This window comes from Theropithecus gelada, chromosome 1 (assembly GCF_003255815.1).
Source record: "Theropithecus gelada isolate Dixy chromosome 1, Tgel_1.0, whole genome shotgun sequence".
NCBI classification, from domain to species: domain Eukaryota; kingdom Metazoa; phylum Chordata; class Mammalia; order Primates; family Cercopithecidae; genus Theropithecus; species Theropithecus gelada.
The window spans coordinates 219,859,923-219,881,942 of NC_037668.1; the positions used below are offsets into that span (position 1 = coordinate 219,859,923).

The 22,020-nt window shown below is 39.1% G+C and overlaps 1 protein-coding gene across 2 annotated transcripts in view; it reads right to left on the bottom strand.

The window, feature by feature from the left end:
• The window catches only part of SMYD3 (SET and MYND domain containing 3), a 743,226-nt gene that overhangs the window by 282,390 nt on the left and 438,816 nt on the right, over nt 1-22,020 (bottom strand). The gene's annotated exons all lie outside the window — the stretch shown is intronic.

The window sequence follows — 22,020 nt, forward strand, 5'->3', positions numbered from 1 at the left end:
CCTAGGCAATACCATTCAGGACATAGGCATGGGCAAGGACTTCATGTCTAAAACACCAAAAGCAATGGCAACAAAAACCAAAGTTGACAAATGTATCTAATTGAACTAAAGAGCTTCTACACAGCAAAAGAAACTACCATCAAAGTGAACAGGCAACCTACAGAACGGAACCTACAGATTGCAGAAAATTTTTGCAATCTACTCATCTGACAAAGAGCTAATATCCAGAATCTACGAAGAACTCAAACAGATTTACAAGAAAAAACAACCCCATCAAAAAGTGGGCAAAAGATATGAACAGACACTTCTCAAAAGAAGACATTTATGCAGCCAACAGACACGTGAAAAAATGCTCATCATCACCGGCCATCAGAGAAATGCAAATCAAAACCACAATGAGATACCATCTCAAACCAGTTAGAATGGCGATCATTAAAAAGTCAGGAAACCACAGGTGCTGGAGAGGATGTGGAGAAATAGGAACACTTTTACACTGTTGGTAGGACTGTAAACTAGTTCAACCATTGTGGAAGACAGTGTGGCGATTCCTCAAGGATCTAGAACTAGAAATACCATTTGACCCAGCCATCCCATTACTGGGTAATTATACAAAGGATTATAAATCATGCTGCTATGAAGACACATGCACATATATGTTTATTGCGGCACTATTCACAATAGCAAAGACTTGGAACCAACCCAAACATCCATCAATGACAGACTGGATTAAGAAAATGTGGCACATATATACCATGGAATACTATGCAGCCATAAAAAAGGATGAATTCATGTCCTTTGTAGGGACATGGATGCAGCTGGAAACCATCATTCTCAGCAAACTATTGCAAGAACAGAAAACCAAACACCGCATGTTCTCACTCATAGCTGGAAATTGAACAATGAGATCACTTGGACACAGGAAGGGGAACATCACACGCCTGTTGTGGGGTGGAGGGAGGGGGAGGGATAGTATTAGGGGATACACTAATGTAAATGACGAGTTAATGGGTGCAGCACACCAACATGGCACATGTATACATATGTAACAAACCTGCACGTTGTGCACATGTACCCTAGAACTTAAAGTATAATTTAAAAATATGAAAAAATGTTGAACATCACTAATCACCAGGGAAATACGAATCAAACTCATAATGAAATATCATCTCACCCAGTTCGGATGCTGGTGAAAATGCAGAGAAAAGGTGGGAACACTGTTGGTGGGAATGCAAACAGGTACAGCCACTATAGAAAACAGTATTGCATTTCCACAAAAAAACTAAAACAGAACTACCATAGGATCCAGCAATCCCAGCACTGGGGTTTTTTTTCCCCCCAAAAGAAAGGAAATCAAAGGGATACGTACACCCCAATGTGTATTGCAGCACTATTCACAATAGCTACGATACAGAATCAACCTAAATATCCATCAGTGGATATTAACCTAAATATCCATCAGTGGATATTTAACTCCATGAAACACATACAAGCAACACCACCCTACTTCCAGGCATGAAATATTAATGGATAGAGCAAATACAGTATACAGACAGGATGGAATACTACTCAGCCACAGAAAAGAATGGATCCTGTCATTTGCAGCAACAGGAATGAGCCTGAAGGATATTATGTTAAATGAAGTATGTCAAGCACAGAAAAACAAATATCACATGTTCTGGCTCTTATGTGGGAGCAAAAAAGATGTTCTGCGTGCTCATCAGAGTAGAGCTTGTGGGTATTGGAGGCTGGGAAGTGGAAGAATGGGAGGGAGGTTGTTTGATGGATACAAAATTGCAGTTACATAGAGAGGACTGAGTCTGCCTGTTCTGCGGCATCGTATGGTGAATATGCTCAACTGTATTACATTTTCCAAAAAGTTAGAGGAGAGTATTTTTTCATGTTCACAACACAAATAAATGATAAATATTTGAGGTGATGGATATAGCAATCACTCTGATTTGATCATTACACATTATATACACATATGAAAATATCACTCTGCTTCCCATAAATGTGTACAATTATTAGGTGTCAACTAAAAAGGAAAAGAGGAGTTGCACCATTGCCACACCTGTCACACAGAAGATCATAAATACACACCTGCACACAAACTATGGAATTTACCATGTATCATTGATGTCAGAGCCCTAAAAAGCCTTATTATGCCTCTTGACTACAGTTTTCAAACTTTTTTTGCAGTGGAACGCTTACATCAAACAATGTTACATAAATTCCAAAATAGAATCCCCCAATAATAGTGATCTCATAAAATCAAGGCCAGGCATATGGACGCGTTTAGTGAGGGTGCACGAGCATGCCTGTGCTTGTAGGCAGAGGACAGGGCTCCTTCCCCAAAACATTGTTTGAAAAATCACCGATATACTACAAGCTTCTTTTTCCCAGACAAACTTAATATGGAATCACCTGGCAGGCAAGGAAGTTGCTTATACATAAAGTGAGGGCTATAGACTAGACCTTTTATGTGTATGTTTCTAGCAATGTCTTATGACACCACTATATAGGGTTTTCATAGGAAATCACATAAAGAAAGGACCTTTGATACGATAATCATTATAATACATAATACTAAATGATCTTGGTAGCAAACTAGCTGTCAAGCAAAGAGGGATTATGGGCTTAACCAGACCAACTTCTGGAATCTTATTTACGTATTAAATATATATTAAATATCAAGATCAGAAACCAAATGAAGTATTAACTGGCAAATTCCATTATTACAATAGAAGTAACATTGATCCCCGGAATTAAAAATTATTTCAGATTAAAAAGAAGTTATGGGGCCGGGCACGGTGGCTCATGCCTGTAATCCCAGCACTTTGGGAGGCCGAGGCAGGTGGATCATGAGGTCAGGAGAGGAGACCATCCTGGCTAACACAGTGAAACCCCGTCTCTACTAAAAATACAAAAATTAGCCGGGCATGGTGGCGGGCCCCTGTAGTCCCAGCTACTTGGGAGGTGGAGGCAGGAGAATCACTTGAACCAGGGAGGTGGAGGATGCAGTGAGCAGAGATGGCACCACTGCACTCCAGCCTGGGCAACAGAGCAAGACTCCATTTCAAAAAAAAAAAAAAGAAGTTACAGAAGAAGCTGACTTCAAAGGGTTTTACTGCTATGAAGATAAAATTAGGTTGGTTTCATTCTAGCTTTATTGTAGTTACAGAGACTAAATTGAAATCAGCCATTTTAATTCAGAAACAATATTTAGGCTGTAGAAAGCAGAGTGATAACCACCGTGCCTTTGTTTAAAATCTCTGAAACAGAAGGGATATTTCCTGTAGCAGCAGAAATTACACAGACTCTAAAGTTACGCTGAAAAGACCCTTACACCCTTGCAGCAATGTGCAATTTTGTGGTTGTAATTTTCTCGAACTGCTTAATAAAACCTTCTCCTTTTTATTAGAAAAAAAAAAGGATACACAAAATACCAATAACTCCATAAAAGACAGACAAGTAAAATCACTCCACTTTCAGGCATGAAGTGTTAATAATTAACTGTTGGTCAGGCAAACTGAGTTAGCACTCTTTTCCCACAGGACATCTTCCTGTCAAAATGTCACCCAGAAATAACCCTGCAGGTTACAGAAGGGGCTGCAATTCCCCACAGTGCATCTAATAACCGTAAATGGCCTCAGAGTTTCAGTACCTGTCATGATCAGATCATCCAACACCTGGGAATCCCTCACTCTCCCCCGCCTCCATCCACATATTTGCCACTAACACACCAATAATTGATAGTATCTGCATTTCTGAGGATCGCCAGCCATGAGCTGCCGGCCCTAGCACTGAAGGAGAGACAGATGGCAACCAGACAGAACGGGATGGACAGCTCAAATCGGAGTCCTGGATCTGCCCTTGAGTCACTGCGTGACAACCTCCCATCAAAGATGGGATCATAAAGCTCAATGCCTTTGCATTCAAATGCAAGGAATCCTAATTTGATCATATCCACCATGAACTCCGGTGTCTCCTGTACTCATATTTTCTTTCTGCTCTTTTGAGGAAAAAAAATCATATACAATATTGTTACTATGAAATCATCTTCTCAGTTTTAGTGATTCAAGGTCAGGTGAAAACAGAACCTTCAGGTTCCATTCCAAACAGTGTTAACACGTAAAAGGTTATATACTTTGGCAGAGTCCTGATGGGAAAAGATGTCGATTTGGAGAGTTCAGGCAGACATGGGTTCAAGTGCTAGCTCCACTACTTAACTAGTTATGTAATTTTGGGCATGTGAACTACTCTGGGCTTTAATTTCCTCAAATGTATATAATAAGAAAGAAGAATGATAAGCATGTATGCATTAGGGATCGCTGCAAGTTGCAGGCTAAACATGCTAAATACGCAACTACCATACAGTCGAGTAATTTGCCTTCCTGAGCATTTATCCCAAAGACATGAAAAATGTATGTTCCCATAAAACCTGTGCATGGATGTTTACAGCAACTTTATTTATAATAACAAAAAACTAGAAGCAGCACAGATGTCCTTCAGAGGGTGAAAGGTTAAACTCTGGTCCAGCCACACCATGGAATACTACTTGGCAATTAAAAAACTAACTAGGGATGGGGCTGGGCGCAGTGGCTCACGCCTGTAATCCCAGCACTCCGGGAGGCCAAGACGGGCGGATCACAAGATCGAGACCATCCTGGCTAACACGGTGAAACCCCGTCTCTACTAAAAATACAAAAATTAGCTGGGCGTGGCGGGGTCTGTAGTCCCAGCTACTGGGGAGGCTGAGGCAGGAGAATGGCGTGAACCCGGGAGGCGGAGGTTGCAGTGAGCCGAGATGGCACCACTGCACTGCAGCCTGGGGACAGAGCGAGACTCCATCTCAAACAAACAAACAAACAAACAAACAAAAAAAAAAACTAACTACGGATAAGGGCAATGACCTGGATAAATCTCTAAATGAAACAAAACTCCAGAAAATACTGCATTTTCTATGTATATAACTTTCTTGAAATGGCAACATTAGAGAAAGGGAGTAGAGTTCAGTGGCTCTACAGGTTAAAGAGCAGTTAGGATGGAAGGAAAGGGAGTGTATCTGGATGGAAGGAAAGTGAATGTATCTGGATGGAAGGAAAGTGAGTGTATCTGGATGTGAGGAAAGGGAATGTATCTGGATGTGAGGAAAGGGAATGTATCTACAAAAGGGCAACAGGAGGAATCCTTGTGATGATGGAAATGCCCCGTTTCTTGACCATATCAAATGTCAAAATGTCAATGTTCTGGCCAGGCACAGGGGCTCACACCTGTAATCCCAGCACTTTGGGAGGCTGAGGCAGGCAGATCACTTGAGGTCAGGAGTTCAAGACCAGCCTGGCCAACCATGGTAAAACCCCATCTCTATTAAAAATACAAAAATTAGCCAGGCGTGGTGGCGGGCGCCTGTAATCCCAGCTACTCATGAGGCTGAGGCAGGAGAATCGCTTGAACCCGGGAGGCGGAGCTTGCAGTGAGCCAAGATCACACTACTGCCCTCCAGTCTGGGTGACAGAGCAAGACTCTGCCTCAAAAAAAAAATAATTAATTAATTAATTAAAAAATAAATTAAAAATTTTTTTAAATGTCAATGTTCTGGTTGTGATAATTTTACAGTTTTGCAAGATGTTGCTATCTGAGGAAACTAGATAAAGGTTGCAAAGTTCTCTCTGTATTCTATCTTACAACTGCATATGAATCTATAATTATCTCAAAAATAAAAGGTTTACTTCAAAGAAATTAAAATAATCATATTTCAGAATATCACTGCAAAGATTAAATATATGGAATTGAGCAATAATTTAAAAATTATTACATATATGAAAAATTGCCTAGCACAGACAGTTCTTGGCAATAACAGAAGCTCAGTAGATGTTCATTTCTTTCCTCTAAGAAGTTGTACATAGACAGAACGTGTCCTAGTAGATTTTTATTCGTGGATCAAATGAAAACGTAGCTCCATGGAAAGGGTCTGATCGTAATACACACACTTTTTAGTACATTTGGCCGTTTTTCCCCCATGAATCTGAACTTTGGAGAAGTATTTTTCACACTAAATAACATCCACATTCCTACAGCAAAACTGTACAACTCAGATACCAACTAATTTCTTCCACCAAAAAATCTGAGTAGTGGAGCAGGTAGTAGGAGATTATGATTCAGCTGGTTAAGAGTCACAGTCAGAAGAGATGAATCAAGGCCAAAAATTAATTGGCATATGCTCTTTTACAGACAATGAAGGAAGACATGAAAAGAATAAAGCTTGGTTTCACGTGCTCAAGAGTTCACACCTAGTTAAGACAGGAAAAGTCTCATATATGAAGGCTCAGAGAACAAGTGGAGAACAGACCATCAGTGCAAAAAATCTGCAGAGGAGGGAGGTGGGCAAGGCTGGGGGCAAATGAGTGCAGAAGAGGGAGGTGGGCAAGGCTGGGGGCAGATGAGTGCAGAAGAGGGAGGTGGGCAAGGCTGGGGGCAAATGAGGGAATTGGGGGCTGCTGGCTCCACACAGTACCATCAGACTGTGTGAAGAACTGTTGGCAAATGCATGACCTTGGCCTTCTGAAAGGTTACGGCAAACCTTAGTACTTCGCCAGGGTTGCAATGTAATCCCACCTTTCCCAAGCATCCCCTGCTGCCAGAGATCCCTGCCGCACAGATTTGCTTGTATCAAGCTCCTGGTTACTTTATAAGTGAGGGAAGAGAAAATACAGACACACGGATACTTCCCTCCCCCAATATATGCACATGGTATGAAGCATCATAGTGCTCTGGCCTCAAAAATAAAATTAGGAAAAAAGTCTGTGGCAGAACAAACGTCCCCCCAGCCTCCCACCCTCAGGAGACATAATCACCCAGGAGGCCCTGTTTAAACTCAATTCTAAGTTAAGGCCTGAAAGGATCCACACACTGTCCAACTCTTTTTCATGCCACAATGAATATAGTAAACATTTCTTTGTTTCAGCAATCAGAACCTGGCAATTTGCTATGTCAACCCCCATCCCACAGCCACGTGTATGAAGAACATATGCTTTCAGAATGGCGTTTGTGATCTAAATGCCATCTTGTTACAAGCCTCCCAGCTAGGAGTGTTCCCTGTAAGCCGCTGTTTCTGCGTTGAAGTAAATGGAAAGGAAGGAGGGTCACAGCCCTGCAGCACATTTCCCAGGATGACTGCTGTGCCACTCACGAAATGAGCCTTTTGACGGACTCCCACAGCAGGACGGGACTGTCATTTCACGAGGTGAGCTACCGGCAGACAGATGTATCCGAATGGCATTAATTGGAATGTCTTGTCACAGGATAGCAGAATTTCAATTTCTCTGTGGATACCTGCGCGCTACACATGGTATCTGGCAGGTGTAAGAACCTCATCTCTGATTGCCTATATTCCCAATCTCTTTTCTTTGCCTATTTTCATGCTGCAAAGCAATTATGGCTGAAAATCAGTCTGCAACATGCGCTCATCCATATTCAATTCTTTCCACTTCAGGCAAATCTTGCCCGGAAAAAAAATAATAATAATAAAAGAGACAGACTTAGAAATCCAGATTTGTCTTATATTTTGATCCTCTGATTGTCCAAATGTTTACTTGCTGACAATCCACAATTTTCTGCACATCAAAATAAATATTCAAAAGATGCAGCTCTAAACAACTAAAGCATGTACCTGTCTTAAGTGAAAAGGAGGGATGACACACCTACAAAACTTTCAATAAATCGAACCAACAGATGGGAGCAGCCAGAATTAGTTGAAAGTGCAAATGACAGAGCATTTAAAAAATATACAGTGTCATTGATTTTAAGTATGTTGAAGAAAAAAATTTAAGAAACAGTACCTGGGACTTATACCAACAGGCCAAGGTTAAAACTGGGTTGAAGAGGAGACAGGGCTTCCTTATGGAAGCCATTCGAGTTACCACTTCACATTGGATTTGCCGATCAGCTTTTCAGATCTTATTCGATAGTTATTGAAAGCCACAGGCAGGGACTAGAATTTTGAGCTGTTTCTCAAATTTTCAGATGAAAGCTGTTTACCTGGCCCATAAGATGATTTTAAACTTATTTTAATCAGTATTCAAAAGACACAACAGGATGACTATGCCTCCATCCACCCCGGCAGTCTCCTTCTCCAGAGGCATCTGATCTCATCATTTCTTGGGATTTTATTTTACACATATACAAGAAAATGTTTTCTGTCTTCCTTTTCTTCATTTTTACACAAATAACCATATACTATACATCCTATTTTATTTTCTCTGTACTCTTTTTTTCTTTATCATCATTTAGTTATAAAAGTCAAAATGGAGACAAATTCTCTGTACTCTTAATGGCGTAACTTAGTGCTGATTTCCTGAGGGGACACAAAGAGCTTCCTCATCCTTTTTTATGGCTTCAGAGTATTCCCTTGAATGGATGGAGCATAATTTATATAACCAGTTCCCTATAGATGGACATTTAGGTTCTCTCCATTCTATTCCTATTACAAATAAGGTTGCAATAAATAACCTTACACATAGGTCATTTCATGTATTAGCTAAAGTATCTGTGGGAAAAATTCCTATAAATGTAATTGCTGAGTCAGAGATATATGCATTTATAATTTTGAAAGATATTACCTTCATATATACATTATCTGTATCTTTATAGTACCTGTTTCCCTATACCCTTGCCAATACAAGGTGTTAACATTCTGCTGTTTGCCAATCTGATAGGTTAAAAGTGACATTTCAGTATCATATTCATTTGCGCTGCTCTGATTATGAATGAGTTGAGGAGCGTTTCATCTGTGTCCTAGGAAGCTGACCCCTGAGGACAGCATCACCTGGACTTCCTCCTCTGATAACTTCTGGGAGGCACTAGCAGGAGGTTAGCAAGTGGAAGGAGAGAGATCTTTCCCATGTCCATCCTGCTTCGAGGACGTATTTCTCACAGCGGCCACATCCTCCATGACAACAGCCTTCTTCGGATGACCCGTCTGTCCCGCTCCAGCAAGGCCGTTCTCTCTCTTTGTGCCTGCCTTCAGTCCCAGGGATAGTCATAGCTTTCTGCATCTGCTGGTCTCTGAGTATCACACCATTCCTTGCTTGTCCCCAGAATCCTGCCCTCACCTCTGTAAGTTGCCCCATTTGTGGAGAAATCTGTTTGTTATTGCTTTGTTTTCCTGAGATACTAACAAGCATACCTCCTGCCATTTTTCTACCGGTTTGTTGGTCTTTTCATATTGATTTGTCGTTGTAGCAACTCATTATTCACCAGAGCAAGAGTTGGCAAACTTTTCTGTGAAGTGCCAAATAATAAATATTGTTGGTTTTGTGGACCATAAGGTCCCTGTTGCAGCTACTCAATTCTGCCACCACAGGGTGAAAGCAGCCACAAACAATATGCAAACATGAGTGTGGCTGTGTTCTAATAAAACTCGATTCATAAAAACAGGCAGCAGGCCAGATATGGGCCTTGGGCTGTAGTTTCCAACCCCAGCATTAGGGAAATTATCTTTTCTCTGAGATATAAGCTGCAACTATTTTTCTCTCAGCTTAGTTTTTTACTTGTCTCATAGTGGCTTTGCTATGCAGAGTCTTAAAGATCTTTTATTTCACATGGTGGAATTTATCTGTAATTTATGGCTTCTAGTTTTTATGTCAGATGGAAATCAAAGAGTTAGTAAAACCACAAGAAAGTCAAAGAAGAAAGACTGTACCTTAAGCTAGTCAGCCCATGCTACCACCAAGAGTCTTCGTAATGAGACAACTACTCACCCTTCTAAGACAGAATTATCAAACACTCTTTCTTAAAAAGCAAATAAACAAATGAAAAGTTTCGACGGAAGGCTGAGACACAAAATGGAGCGAGCATCCTGGTAGAAGCCAGGAAGTACCGATTCACGAGGTGCCTCGGGTACCTCTCAGGCCACTGTATTCTAGACGTTAAAAAACACTTCTCTACACAAATACGAATACTAGTCAAAGAAAATTAGAAAAGTGTTTTCTAGGTGATCGCCGTATAAAAATTCAGCAAATCGTCCATTCTATCAGGCTTTGCCTAGCTCCAACATCTCTCCTATATTGGTGACACGGTGGCATCTGTTAGGGTTCTGATCACTGGGGCATCTCTCAGGGTTTCCACTTCATATCCGTACTTCTGTTCCTACATGGGTGTGCTCCAGGGTCTAAAGGCTCTTAGCCTTCGTTTGTAATGAATTTAGGTTTTACATTCTATAAATTAAAAAGAAATATCTTTATGGAAATTTTTCAGTAGAAACAGGGAAAGTAAAATGTTGCCAATTAAAATACACGTTATTTGCATAAACTAGGCAAGACTTTTAGGAAAAAACCACTGGGGAAAGGATGCGAAAAAGAACAAACAATAAACAAGAACTGGCCCTTCCAGTCTCTACCAGAGTTTAATATTTTAAAGTCACAATTGCCTTTCCTTGCTTTCTCCTACCACAGAGAAGCAGACACATTTATAAGTGAAGCAACAAAACACAGACTGGGGCAATTTTGAGGTTTCAGCATGGATTTGTGTCCTAAAAAATACAAACAGCTATGTGTAATAACAATTTAAAATCTCTCTTGTTGAATTATAAAAATTATCCTGGCAATTGTAGTTGGTTGATCTGTCCTGACCACAACAAAGTTATTCATCTGTATATGCTCTCATCCCCATATATGTGCATATTGAGACGTGTATTTTATTTCTATGTTCATCCAGATGTAAACATAGGTATATGCAGATATACACCCACCACACTTCACTATACTGTCTACAACATGCATATTAGAAAATGTGTATTTTCCGAAACCAACATATAAAACCAAAGTGGCAAAGGCTTTGGGGAATAAGAAAGACACAGCTCGGTAATAAGTCTAACATCTATGAATGATCTGTAGCAGCCTTTGAAATGTGCTGTATCCCTCAAACTGATACTACAGACTGAGATTTCATGTCTCCATTTACACGAATTGATTCAATAAATTCTACTAAGCGCCAATGTGTAAGACTTATAGCATGTGAGATTAAAAGAGGAGGAGGAATGGACAACAGTTTAGTTGAGCCACAAGATGACAAACATGAGTTACATGGTAGTAAGGAGGGGAGAACCATCCAGAGAAAAGCTGTGGAGAGCAGTTTTCTCGATTGATTAGGTCATGCTGTAATGGAGGCAAGGTCACAGGTTCAGTCCTCTCTTTGCCAATTACCTTAATTGTATTTCAAAGACACAGACCAGGCCCAACAGTTCTCAACATCTTGCCACTAGATGGAAAGGGACATGAGAAGAAGAGCGGCTGAGCCCAAGTTGATTTCAAGTACAGCATGGATTAGTACCATTGTCCTAGCATAAGTTACGGTTTACGTCCAACATGATCTTTAATCATAATTTGTATTCCTAGATGAAACTACCAATAAAAATTGCTACTTGCATATTTCCTGGGCCCTCATGAGGTACTCTGAAACACTTTTTCTAACAGTCTCCACCACCAAATTGGTTTTATTGCGTTCATTTCATAGTTGAGAAAATGACAGATTCAAAAAGATTCAGCAATTTCTTCAAGGTCTTATGACTGCTAAGTCACATGTTGAGGATGGGACCCCAAGTCCACTTGATTTGAATGCCCCAAATCCTCTAACTGCAGAAAGCTTCAAGTTATCTGCGTGTTCCGGAATGCATAGCTACAAAGAAAAGCTAATATTTCCCTCTAAATTCTATCTTTAAATAGTTCATCATTTGAATGTGTAACACTCCCCAGCGGTAACAACACTTCTAAGATGTTTCTCTGGATTCACAGATATATACTAAATATTTTAAGAATGGAGAAAAACTTAGATTGGAAACAAATTAATAATGACAAGAAAAAACCTGTGGAGGAAAATCCACGGGAACGTATCAGAATAGAACTGTAAGTCAAAAGCCACATACTCGGGATTTGTAAAAATTCCTAACTGCAGATTAAGCAATGAGGAGCTCGGTACCTTCAACAGGTTCACACTCCACGCCACGAAGCAGTCCGTGGCAGTGTCTGCTCTTCGCGAATACTGTTCAATTATCTACCTCCATGTAAGGACTTCACATTATTCGTGAACCGATTCTAACACAGGAACCTCGTATGATGTCTTAAGTTCGGAATATTTCTCCCCGATCACCCCACAAGAAATCAGAGCTGCATTCATCAATCATTCTCTTATATGGTTTTCTTTGTATAGAACCACTTTGCACCCTTTTTGGTAAGTTACCTCCTTCTTGATCTTCAAGACTAAACCCAACACACACTTCAAAGGCTTCCTGAACCCATTCTAGTATGGCTGCCCTGTTTTGTCTTCCCCCAACCCCAGGAACCCTGTATTTACCTTCAACAAAGCTTTGACCGCACATTCTCTGCTATGTTTTTTACTGGAGATCAATTTTTTACTAATTTCATGGAGGCTATTTCCAGGGACTCTGAATAGTGCCTACTCTTAGTAAATACTTAATATACAGTTAGGCATAAACGAAAATGTGAATGGTCCGAGTGGCCTAACACAATCTCCAGAACACACTGGGAAATGTTTCTGTCTCTTTTCTTCAGCCATTGTCACTACTTCTTTATCCCCACCTCCATCTACACATAAATAAACACATGCCAACACCTGCACATAAGTATGCACGTGTACACACACACATATCGTCAATTATTCCCTGGATTAACTCTGCTTCATCTACTACCTTTCATGTAAAAAAAAAAAGACAAAGGAAGAAGTTTAAGAATTTGTGATATTCACAAAAAAATCACATAATCTACCAAAGTCTCATCATGCATTGCTTTTATTCAAACTAATATTTATTGAGCACATACTACTATGTAAAGCACTAGAAGCAAATCAATTCAAACGCTCATATATTCTGAACACAAAATGCTCGAACACCCACTACAGACGTTCAGAAAGATCCAAAAAAGCAAAATTAAGCGCTGCCCATATTTAAAATAGATCTTGAGATAGAACCAACACTACCAAAACAAGACGACTATTTTAAGATGAGGAAAAGCTGGGAACACAGGAAATAATCCCGTGGAATATGAGTGTGGCTCTCAGCCTTTGGACAGATCATGGGACAAAAACAAACACACGTGGTCTCCTGCAGGGCACAGGTTCGTGGTGAAGAATCAGTGGTGACTTCGAGCGAGATACCAGATGATAATTTGATAAATGCAGTTTACCTTTAAAATCTGATTAAACAGCATTTATGATGAACATGCTTAGCCAGTGATGAATAATACGTGCAGTAAAGCACAATAGAAAGTAATTGTCTGAGGAGGTAGTTGTGCCCTGGCAGCTTCCCAAAGCTCTCACAGGGTGCCTTCCCCCTACTCCCAAACACTGGAGTTGGAGGCAGAGCTCTGCCAGAGGCGAAAGCCTGGCTACAGACAGTGGACTGGATAATGATTCACACCAACACTTCCTGGGATCTCCAGGTAAAGGGAAGCCTGTGCGTACAATCGCCTTTAGGAATATTCAGGACTCGCTGGAACTGCCGCAGAGTCCGCACGTGGTTCCTGGGGCAGTTTATTTTTCTCTCACACCTCAGTGAGGTTATTTCACAGCCTATGTAGTCTAAGATTTCAATTTTTAAAATGGGGAGAAATCATTCCACAAAATATTATATATTCCAGTTTTCCTCTAATTCAACAGTTCTATAAATAAAGACCTAACCTGAACTGATGCAGTGTATTTTTCTAAATTTAGAGGAGTTTTTTGTACCCAAAAAAAAAAAAAAATTCATTACCTTGATTTAGTTCTCAGTGCAAATTACAGTGATGCCTGGTTCAATTTATAGAAAATAGTTTAAACAAGTCCATGTCCATACACACCAAAATAACATGTTCTGGGTAAGATCCACAGTTGTTCATACAGTAAACATGAGAACGCATGTAAAATGGAGATATTGTATGATGTCTATTTTACCTTCAGAGAAATGTGCACAGTGGTTAATAATGATGCCAGTATAAGAAATTGCCAGTATAATAAATGGGTTGTTTGGGGAAGAAATTTTGTAGGTACATAAAACCAGAACTAATATACATCAGTCAGGCTCTGTCTCATGCTTGGCAGAGATCCTAGAGGTCACTGGTCACTGAGAAAAAAATAGTTACAAACTGATTTCCAGCCCAGTTAGCAGTTTTACCAGAACTCTTTATTTTGATCAAGGCTGCAAAAGAGAGGTAATGAGGTCCCATATGTATAGGTGTACAACAAATTAGGTCAATAAATAAGTCTATTAAAAATACTTAAATAGGAAAGGTAAAAATGACTTAAACATGATAAGAACAATTCAGCAAAATTCAATAGCAAACTTAATGCTAAGTGGTGAAGTATTAAAGCCATTTTTTATTAAAATGACAAACTGGACTAGGATAACTATTATTGACTCTTTTTAAAATATTGCTTTAAGAGAATAAAATACCTAGGAATCAAACTTACAAGGGATGTGAAGGACCTCTTCAAGGAGAACTACAAATCACTGCTCAACGAAATAAAAGAGGACACGAACAAATGAAAGATCATTCCAGATCATGGATAGGAAGAATCAATATCATGAAAATGGCCATACTGCCCAAGGTAATTCATAGATTCAATGCCACCCCCATTAAGCTACCAATGATTTTCTTCACAGAATTGGAAAAAACTACTTTAAAGTTCATGTGGAACCAAAAAAGAGCCCGCATTGCCAAGACAATCCTAAGCCAAAAGAACAAAGCTGGAGGCATATGCTACCTGACTTCAAACTATACTACAAGGCTACAGTAACCAAAACAGCATGGTACTGGTACCAAAACAGAGATATAGACCAACGGAACAGAACAGAACCCTCAGAAATAATGCCACACATCTACAACCATCTGATCTTTGACAAACCTGACAAAAACAAGAAATGGGGAAAGGATTCCCTATTTAATAAATGGTGCTGGGAAAACTGGCTAGCCATACGTAGAAAGCTGAAACTGGATCCCTTCCTTACACCTTATACAAAAATTAAGTCAAGATGGATTAAAGATTTAAATGTGAGACCTAAAACCATAAAAACCCTAGAAGAAAACCTAGGCAATACCATTCAGGACATAGGCATGGGCAAGGACTTCATGTCTAAAATACCAAAAGCAATGGCAACAAAAACCAAAGTTGACAAATGGGATATAATTAAACTAAAAGGCTTCTGCACAGCAAAAGAAACTACCATCAGAGTGAACAGGCAACCTAAAGAATGGAAGAAAATTTTTGCAATCTATTCATCTGACAAAGGGCTAATATCCAGAATCTACAAGGAACTTAAACAAATTTACAAGAAAAAATCAAACAACCCCATCAAAAAGTGGGCGAAGGATATGAACAGACACTTCTCAAAAGAAGACATTTATGCAGCCAACAGACACATGAAAAAATGCTCATCATCACTTGCCATCAGAGAAATGCAAATCAAAACCACAATGAGATACCATCTCACACCAGTTAGAATGGCGATCATTAAAAAGTCAGGAAACAACAGGTGCTGGAGAGGACGTGGAGAAATAGGAACACTTTCACACTGTTGGTGGGACTGCAAATTAGTTCAACCATTGTGGAAAACAGTGTGGCGATTCCTCAAGGATCTAGAACTAGAAATACCATTTGACCCAGCCATCCCATTACTGGGTATATACCCAAAGGATTATAAATCATGCTGCTCTAAAGACATAGGCACACGTATGTTTACTGCAGCACTGTTCACAATAGCAAAGACTTGGAATCAACCCAAATGTCCATCAATGACAGACTGGATTAAGAAAATGTGGCACATATACAACATGGAATACTATGCAGCCATAAAAAAGGATGACTTCATGTCCTTTGTAGGGACATGGATGAAGCTGGAAACCATCATTCTGAGCAAACTATTGCAAGGACAGAAAACCAAACACCACATGTTCTCACTCATAGGTGGGAATTGAACAATGAGAACACCTGGACACAGGGTGGGGAATGTCACACATGGGGGCCTGTCGTGGGGTGGGGAGAGGGGGTAACGATAGCATTGACCTAATGTAAATGACGAGTTAGTGGGTGCAGCATATCGAACAAACTTGCACGTTGTGCACATGTACCCTAGAATTTAAAGTATAATAAAAATATGTATATCTATATATTGCTTTCAATATTTTGGCTGGTGTAAGAAGAAATTTTATATACATATATGTAGAAAGTCATCTTTACTTACAGATAAGATTACACAGTTTGAAAATCCAACTTTAATAAAAAATCCAACTCTAATAAGAGAATGTACTTAGATACAAAGATGTAAGACAAATATACAAAGAAATCATTAGTTTTATCTGTACCAGAGATAAGTAGCTATAAAATCAAATGAAAAATATTTTATTAAAAGTAGCAACTTATATCAAATGCAACATAGGATAAATTTAACAACAAAATATATATAAACTCTATATAACAAATAGAAAATATTACTGAAAGATATAAAATATCATATGAACAAAAAGATAAACATATGTTCCTGAAGAGGAGGCTACTCTCTTAAAATGCCATGCTTTCTAAACTTAATACATACATTTAATTCCACATATTCCAATTAGAAGCCAGTGGTATCTTTTCTTCTTGAACTTGGTAAAGTAAGTTTAAAGTTCATTTGCAATAACGTCCATACAGAACAGTAAAGAAAAGTCTGCAAAAGAATAGTGGGAGAGGAATTGTCTTGCCAGATACCAAACTTACTACACACTATAGGGAAAAAGAAAAGAAAAGAGAATGATTCTAGAACAGGGACAGAAAAGTTGAACAACTAACCAGATAGCACAGAAAAAACCCAAGTGTATGACAACTTTAAACCAAGTGTTAAGTCATTCAATTGTGACTTCTCAATTGAGTGGGGAAAAGAATCATTTCTATAATAAAAAGGCATTGGCATAAGTGCATCTCCACCTGTGGAAGAAAGCAAGCTGGATTGTATTACTTCAAACCATACACAAAATAATTTCTAGATAGACTAAATGTTTCAATCTTAAAAATTATTCAACAGCCTGGGCACGGTGGCTCATGCCTGTAATCCCAGCACTTTGGGAGGCTGAGGTGAGTGGATCATTTGAGCCTATGAGTTCAAGATCAGCCTGGGCAACATGACAAAACTCCATCTCTACAAAAAACACAAAAAAATTAGCCAGGAATGGCAGTTTGAGCCTATAATTCTAACTACTCAGGAGCCTGAAATAGGAGGATTGCCTGAGTCCATGGAGGTCAAGGCTGCCGTAATCCATGGTCCTACCACTGTAGTCCAGCCTGGCAACAGAGTGAGAGCCTGTCTCGGAAGGAAAAAAAATGTGAAAATAATGTATAGCTTTGATACAAGCAAAGATACCCAAGCCAGGAAACCCACATGGCATTTTTTTAAAAGAACCTACAGAGTCATATTCCAGTGTAAAAAATGTAAAATGTGTTAGTAACTAAAGTCAAGAGACAAGTGACATCCTAGTGAAAATATCCATAAAATGTTGAACAAAGTGTTGATGTCACAAAGAACACCTATAAATCAATAAGGAAAAGACCAAAAATTCAATATGAAAATGAAAAAATGAGTAGTACACGTGAATCACAAAAAAGGAATTGCAAATAACCAGTCAGTATATAAAATGGTCTTCGACCTCAAGAAAATGCAAACTCACATTAGTTAACACTATTTACCCAGTAGATTGGAAAAACATTTCATTTCAAGCATTTCATTGATAAGATACATTGCGGGTGAAATTATAATCCATTACAAACAATATTTCTTGGGGAAATCTGGCAACACCTTCTAGAATATAAAATTCACATGGCCTTGAAGAAAAGAAAATTCTACTTTGAAGAGTCTTTTCAATCAAAATAAAAGGGCCATTGTGCAAAGCTGTATACACTAGAATGTCTACTGCAGCCATATTTTAGTGACAAAAAAGCAAAAATACTGGGTCCATTAAAGGGGGCATGACTGAATATATCACATTACAGCCATTCTACAGAACATAATGTATACATTATGCAAAAAAAACCGTATTTTCCTGCAATGAGCTGTAATATAGTATACAGTATTAAGGGCTCTAGAGGCTGGGAGCCAGACAGCACATTCCAAGTGTGGGCTTCACCACTTCCCAACCTTGTGAGCTTCAGCAGCCTCCTTAAGTTCTCTGGACCCCAGTTTCCTCAACAGCAAACAGGGATAATGATACCGACTTCACAAGGTTACTGCAAGGCTCAAATGAGATGAAGTATTTAAAGCAAAAAAAAAAAATGTGTTCTTACAATCAATTTCAAGAAAATTAAGTCACGAAGTAATGTCTGTTTTGGGATTCCTTTTTTGTCAAGATAACAGATCTTATCTCACTTACTATTGCCTGAACAAACCAAGACATTGCCCACCTGGGATGGTTTTTGTCCAAACGGGAGGCGATAGTTATTAATTAAGGAAGCGAGATTGGGTTCGGACTGTGGCAAACGATGAGGGGATTTGGCTAGTTCTTAGTAAAAGGAGACCATAGCAGGCATGCAGCATCATGTACAGATGCCCTAAGAGACTGAGAAACAAGGAAAACAGGGTTGGAGGTATTTTGAGGGGAGGAGCAAGTGTGAGCATGAGCCTGACCCTGAGATCCTTCAAAAGCCCAGTTCTAGGTGCAGGCCACAAGTATCCTGACAACAAGCAACTCTGTGCTTCTTAGACTCTGCAAGCGGAAGATTTATTGAAGCCACCTCACAAAAAACAGAGTCGTTAAATACATACTATGTGTTTTAAACACAAAACACATAGTATGTATTTAACTCATGTCAACTGAGCTGTGCCAGTTCAGCTAGGCTAGGCTTCTGCCTGTAACTGAAAAACAAACTAGCATTTCAAGTAAAATGAGTGGAAAATATAAAAACACATTGTAAATTATCATTTTCTAATACTTCAGTCAGCTTATGAGATTCCTCCCACACCTACTCAGTGGTTCACAAGCCCTCGAAGGGAGTACACGCTGCATAACCCATCTGAATGTTTCAATCATTACTTACCACTTAAACAGCCCACTAAGAAACAGTGGTTTCCACCAAGATAAAATATACACATTTTTCGATAGAAGTAGTAAATACTGAACAAAGGCAAACAGAAGTTGACTATAATATCAAAAAGTAGTACCATTTAGTATTAGTCTGAAAGCAAGTAGTGAATGCATTAATGTAACCAATGAACAGCCTTTCACAAAATGCATAGAGGTTAGGGCCATAAACTACAAGCTAATGTTCTTTTCACTTTGAAATGAAAGATCAGAGGTTCCATATAGACTTTCATTAGATTCACAGTCTAGAATTTTTCTTTCTTTCTCTAATTAGGAGGATCATGCAAAAACCCTGAAGTAGTAGTCCCAAGATAATTCCAGCCAGGTAGCCCAGTGCAATACACACAAAAATAGCTCACAGAGATAATTTTACCCAATTATGAATTCAGAGAGACTCAATGTACAACGTATTTCTTAAGACACAGCTACAAGACAGAGTAGGGCATCATCCATGAAAGGATGAGCAAAAGATGAGGGTCTCAAAGTCAAGCCAAACTGGGTGGTTTTTCACCTAGAATGACATAAGGTAGTTTACTTAGAGGAACAATCTCAATCACTGTTGCGGAAGAAAGCGAAGGTATATAAAGGAAGAAGAGGTTCTAAGTGTCAGGTCCAACATAAATGGTGAGGCCATAAAAAGTAAAAGGAATTTCTAGGCCAGACATGATGAAGATGAGAAACTAAGGGGTATGAAGATAACCAATTGGGTCTTTGTAAGCAGGTTAGAACTAAAATGGTGAACACTGAGACTGCCGGAAGATTTCTGTTGTGTTGTACCAGTTGTAGAGTGTGTTTGTCTGATTATGCAGGTGCACACACATATGTAAACAAGCTGGGAGGTGGTGAAACAGGTGTCCGTTTCATGGCTTAAAGGAGTCAGGCAAAACCAATGTTCCAACTAAATAGTAACTATCAAATTACATTTTAATATTGTCCCTTACTGAGTAACAATTCAGGATTGCTTGGGACCAATATTAAACTGATTGAAAACATTATCCAAGTGGGGATAAGCTGTGAATGTTATTAGGATCATATGACGAGAGGGAAAAGGATGGGCAAATTCAAGGCTACAGACACACCTTGATTCAGAAAATATGAAATTATGAAGATGACGACACACCAAGTACTATTCTTTGGAAAGATGAGATGTTTGTTAAGCAGAGCTTAATATTAACTTCTTTTTTTTCTTTTTCCTTTTTTTTTTTTTTTTGAGACAAGGTCTCACTCCGCCACCCAGGCTGGAGTATAATGGCGCAGTCACAGTTCACTGCAGCCTCGACCTCCCAGGCTCATCACCTCAACCTCCCGAGTAGCTGGGACCACAGGTGTCTATCACTATACCCAGTTAATTTTTGTATGTTTTGCAGAGACAGGGTTTCACCACATTGCACAGGACGGTCTCGAACTCCTGGGCTCAAGCAATCCACCAGCCTTGGCTTCTGAAAGTGCTGGGATTATAGACATGAGCCACCTCACCCGGCCAATACTAACTTATTTTTTAATATAATAGACTAGGGAGTAACACAGAAGTTGGTCCTCATATCTAAAACAGAGTAAAAATACTCTTGAATATTTACATTCAAATAATGTAACTAAGACTAACACGAGTCACTTTCCCTTTTCCGATCAATTTCTAGCTTAAATGCTTATCCCTGATACCAGAAAAAATTGGCAATTAAACTGTAGGCCATAAAATTAATTTCTTCTGCAGTACAAAAAAAAAAAAAAACAAGAAAAATTTAATTTCATTTCTTTTTGACCTAGATTATGCCAATTGCATTAGATGTTTTATTTCCCATATGCATCCGAATGTTCAAATACTATCTAGGCTACTGAAAAGGCTATGAATCATTCCCAAATGGTGCTCTCCCCAAACAACAAACTTCTCTTATTAATCATTCTGAAACTGTAGCTCACAAAAAAAAAAAGTGAGCAAAATTGGAAGCAAGAGCCTTCCAAAATTAAATGACCAACTAAATCAGATGGGCAGATTTGAATTTTTTTTTCATCAGGCACTGCTGGCATGATCACAACATTTAAAATACCCAAATGATTCTGCATAAATCTAACTCATCATCTTTCTTACAAAAAGTCCAGCTCTAATGAAGTCCATAATGATCTGGATAAAATGCACTTAATTAGATTATAAACTGCAACATAAAACAGCTGCATCATCCCTTTTAACATTTTTCTCTCTGAAGATCAGAGGATTGAAAGGGGGTTATAAAACAGCCCATTCATGTTTCCCGTCTTTTAAAGGAAGGAAAAAACATTAGGCAGAATTAAAGTTCCAGACAACTTTTAACAAGTGACATCCAAGTAGGCCACATTCTTAGACCTCCTCAGAGATGCAGGGAACGATGATGGAGTCAGGTAACCAACACATCAGTGGGATGGCATGCCATCAGACAACTCTGGGGAATGCTAATGATTTCCTGTGTGACGCTGATAGTACAAGATGTACTTTATGCTTGATGGTAGGTATCTAGATGAGACAGACAAGAGGGAAAAAAAAAAAAAACCAAGGCTAATTAAAATGCATTTCAAAGATAATCCTAACATGATTTTCTAACAGTAAGTAAGTCCGCTGTGAGTTTGAGACGGTGAATTAAAGACGAATCCATTCATCCACAAATACAGCTATCCACTCATATAATTTATATGTTTATCTTTGGTTGACGGAGACAGGAGGTGAGAAACAGGCATGCAACAATTGCTAAAAAATGTCTTCAAATATTTATCTACAGAATTCCCAAATGTGTTATCCTGACTACTAGAGACTAAGAGCATGGCCTTTGGATTGAGCAGATCTCCTTTGAATCCCAGCTCTGTAACTCTCAGGTGCGGTTATGACATCCGAACACTCCATATTCAGGAAGTAATTATGGGGGAACAATCCATATTCAGGAAGTAATTATGGGGG